The following is a 5,000-nucleotide window of genomic DNA, read 5'->3' as shown; positions in this document are numbered from 1 at the left end:
GCCCAATAAACCCCAAAACATCCAAATGCAAATTCGAACAACAAAGCTGGCTGTGTTCGTACATATGATATCATGACAGTTAAAAAGGCGCTCCACATCTGCAAAACTGACAGATCAAAATATTGTTAAACCCGTTAGTGCAGAGCATATGTTATAACATTATTTTCACCAAAATGGTAGTGACTTATGTTAATATCTTAATCAAGTCTTTATGACTGCACACTCCACATGTTGGTCTAACGTTGGTCTTGCGTGAGGTAAGTACATGTAACCCCCGCTTAAGACTGGCTATTGCACCCCTACAGCAGAACCACCAAAAGCAAAGGGAATCCTGATGCAATAACCAGACAGCACAGGTGTTTAGAAGGAAATATAAAAATACAAATCTTTATTTAACATGTTTAAAAATACCACAGAGGTTGGTCATAAATAACACTTACACAGACAAGGGACTCTAACTAAACCTGGGCGGCGGCACCAAAGCGTTGGCCTCAATATCACTCGTGAAATGTATAACCACTACAATGCATTTCATATCACGCGTGAATTGTATAGGCTAACCACTACGATGCATTTCATGTCACGCGAGAAATGTATAACCACTACAACACATTAATCTCAGAGCCTCAAACGTGTGCAAATAAACCTCATGGATCACACTAGTGAATGTACACAACGTGTCACAATCTAATCACTACCAGGTGATGTACACACTCTATGGAGGCCGTACGCTTTGGATTGACCGCCCGGCCCACGCCAGAAGTAAGAGGTGGGACGGGACGGGACACACAAAGACAAACAAAAGAAACAAAAGGAATAAAGAAAAGAAATCCCTCCAACCTGAGGCTCACAGTTGCAACATCTTATTTCTCCAGCCCAGGTTGAAGGGAGAAACAAAAAAAAACAATAACCCCTATGCACAACTAACGCGACAAACCTTTCACGCACACACGCGCGCACACATACACAAAGAACAGCAGCCAGCAAATAATGTAGTCGCACCGTGGCGCTGTACACACTATTACTGCAGCTAGAGTTTCACAGATTGGTCCGATGCCAGGATAACTCGCGATAGGCCAGGTGACTGGGTGAACCCGCAACACAACAGGTGACTGGATTGCTGAAGTAGCCTACTGTAGTTAGGGCTTCCTAGACCAGCCCCCCAAACCAGCGCAAGGGTAAACACGGCATACAGCAGGTGGCTTGGATAACCATGTTACACAGCAGGTGACTGCTCAGTTAGAAGCCAGCACACCCCCGGACCTCTTTACAAGAGCTGCGCGGTAGCGCTACACAGCAAGCCACTAGTCAAAGACATAGGACACACATTACTCAAAGTGAAAGCCTACATATGATTTTAAGTCAAAACGGAGGTCGCTAACATACCTCGATAGTGGCCACAACACTCATGCACTCGACCCAAGCAAACGCCGAGCTAGCAACAGGAAGACAACCGGTGCCAGGACCCCAGGTGCCTATACTAATGCCTGTTCCCAACAGACTTACACCTGACGTATTTGCGCCCGCCCACCCATTCAATTATCTACGAAGGGGGAAGTAAACTGGAATAAGTGAGAAGTATACCAAGTAGTGATGATAGTAATAAAAAAAGATGTGCACTAACATAAAAGAAAATAGGCACATATCCCCAGCTTACATACAGTTTGCAACGAATTTCTTTTGCTAAACTACAAATTGCTAAGCTGTACTCTGACCAAACAACAGAGAAACAAGCTAGGATAAAGGCAAAATTGTGCCCATGACCAAAACCACCCCTAACCCTAACCTGTCACAGAGCATTGTATAGTACGTGTTAACATGGTAAAAGTATGGACTGCAAAGACGGTAAAAAACGGTGTTGTATTTATACACATTGCCATGACGTCATGTTGTTACTTAAAGGTAACAAGGTTTTTAGTTGTTTATTTCCAGAATTCATGCTACCCATTCACTAATGTTACCTTTTTCAGGAATATTTACCACCACCATCAAATTCTAAGTATTCATTATGACTGGAAAAATTGCACTTTTCATACATGAAAGGGGGGATCTTCTCCATGGTCCGCCATTTTGAATTTCCAGAAATAGCCATTTGTAGCTGCACAAATGACTGTACTTGGACCATACTAGATAATATTAGTTCATTACTTAATAAACTTTCATGAAAAGATAAGATTTGGCAATAGGCAACCAAGTTTCAATGAGCAGCATAGTTGCAGTACCTTTTTTGACAATTTCCTGCACAGTGTACCTTTAAGACTCTCTGCATTGTCATAGCTCATTGCTATGATCTAGTTGAGTGTATTCAGCAAAGAGTTAATAGGCCCGTCGACGAACCCTTCTGCAGTAAGAGGCTACACACAAGTCTGGAAATAGGGGGGCCATCGCCATTTTATGCCTCCATGTGTTTCTCCGTGTTGTTTTACTGTCAGGCCGTAAAGTTTGGCACTGTACAGGTCGCACTGTAATTTGGGCTCTGTGGGTGTCTCGCAGGTTGAAAGGGCCCCTACGTTTTGGCTGAGGCGAGCCATGATTGTTGCTTTTTACTCTGAGGCTGTTTGCCTTCTATTCTGTCATTAAAGCCCAAGCGGAGGGAAGCAAGAGAGGTCTGTTTGCACACAAGATCTGAGGACTTTTCGACCATTCCTTTCCGCTTATGCTAGACTAGAGCTTTCTAGGCAGCACTGGAACAATTAGCATGCCATTACGCTAAAGAGAGACTCGGAGGAGGACTTGGTTACACAAATCACCATCCCTGGTGACCCGGAAATTGATGAGCTACAGAGTTAACGTGTCTGTGTGTTCGTGTGTGTGTGTGTGTGTGTGCATGCGTCTGTTCATATGTGTGTGTGTGTACAATTGTGTTTGTGCATGTGTATATCTGTGTGTGCAAGTGTGTATTGGGCAGAGAAGAGTGGACAGCAGTCGAGACAGCAGGATGAGATAAGGAGAGTAAAGAGTAAACAGCTCTATTTACTCTGCTGATACCCACACACACAAACACACACACACAGCCTATGTCATCATCAGCTTCCTGAACACACACACACACACACATGCACACACACATGCAAGTGCACACACACACACACACACACACACACACACACACACACGCACGCACGCACGCACGCACGCACACGCACGCACACACACACACACACACACACACACACACACACACACACACACACACAGCCACACACACACAGCCTCTGACTGCACTCACCTGAGCAGGCGCACAGAGACACACACACGTGCGCGCGTGCACACATATGCACACACACATCCTCTACCATCATCACAGCGCAGTAATGGTCTGCATGTGTTGCCATGTATAGCTGTGCTGCCCTGTGCTTTGTCTTTGCTGGCGTTCATTAACCGAGTCTGACTTACGTATCGTACAATGGAACAGGGGGTGGTTATGAAGTCATTGGTCGTACGGTGAAGTCATTTTTTACAATGTAAAGTGAGGGAGGGAGAACAACAGGAAAAAACACTCACTCTCTCCATCCCAATAGCCCATCACTCAGCCTCTCTCTTTCTCTCTCTCTCTCTCTCTCTCTCTCTCTCTCTCTCTCTCTCACACACACACACACACACACACACACACACACACACACACACACACACACACACACATGCAGTCTGACTCTTTGCAAGGAGGGACTGCAGAAGCAGAGGTGGGAAATATTGAATCCTATGGAATGGGTCAGAAATGTTCTTTCTCGCTCGCACCCACCACCTCCCCTTTCGCCTCCCTTCTGCAGCTGTTTGATCGATTCAAGTGTCGATTCAAGTGTCTTGCCCTAGCTTCCTTCCAGTTCACCTCGCTCCATTGCTCTCCAACCAATCATCTACCGGGGGGTGTCCGCTCAGAGTTCGCAAATATCTGCGGGCGCAGATACTGCCCGAGCTCTCAGTGGCGCCCTGTACTCCCGAGCTCGAGAATGTTTGCTGCATAGACATATCTCGGCCGTGACAGTACTTCAGCACCACGGCCAGCGATCTTGCCCAATACACCACGTAATCTATCTCAGCTTCTTGAGTGCAGAGGTCCCTGCGGACCCGTGAAGCACTTTGGTGATCAATCCACCGGGTGGACAGCCACTCTCCTGCGAGAGCGGCACAATCACGAGAAGTCTGTTCTCCAGCGAGAACGAAGATGTATGCATACATGCTTAATCCAAATTTCAGAGAGTGAACTAATGAAACTAATTATCAAAATAGTCTAAAAATGCACATGTCATTGATTTAAAAATGCCCATTCTGTGGCATTCATATTTCAAACCTATTGTGCCATCCTTTAACATTGATTGAATTTCCTAATATTTCACAAGGAACTCATGTTAGTACAGGGGAACAATAATGGAAAGCAGAGCAGGACTTTCAAATTTTGGGGAGTATTAGACCCTAATAGTCTGAAACCTTTTGGGAAGCTGGTCAAACTGTATACTGTAATAACATGTAAAGCAGTTCCTTAAAAGTGCATGCACTGCAATATATAAAAGTAATGTAGGCCTATCATAAATACTAAAATATGAGTTTGTGTAACTGCGGTAACCCTGTGCATTCTGTGGATTCGATCCCCTGCCTTGCGCATTCTCTGGGCTCGAACCTGTCATTTCCTAGTCAGTGCTTCAGTTCAAGCATGGGAAGCACAGTAAGATCCCGCTGAGCTAAAGGACCAGTCCAATAGCGCAATGCTACCAATACTGTATGAGACTTCGGGAGGGAGATTTACTAACGTTCCACGCCACCCTCTGCTAGTTGGCCTCCGTTCGTTAATGAACATACATTTTGGGTCCAGGTCCGAGTCTTGATGGACCTTGCCAAATCACCCCCCACTCCTCTCCACATCGCACTCCCATCCCACTAACGCACCACATAGCATAGTACATACGTAGGTTAGGCACCCTGTGGCCTATGGTCTACGGCCATCTTTTCCCCAGACACACTCTACTCTTTCATCTCTCCAGCACCGCAAAGTCTGTTATGTC

Source organism: Engraulis encrasicolus, chromosome 22, assembly GCF_034702125.1.
Source record: "Engraulis encrasicolus isolate BLACKSEA-1 chromosome 22, IST_EnEncr_1.0, whole genome shotgun sequence".
Classification (NCBI taxonomy): Eukaryota; Metazoa; Chordata; class Actinopteri; order Clupeiformes; family Engraulidae; genus Engraulis; species Engraulis encrasicolus.
This window is presented reverse-complemented; position numbering follows the sequence as displayed.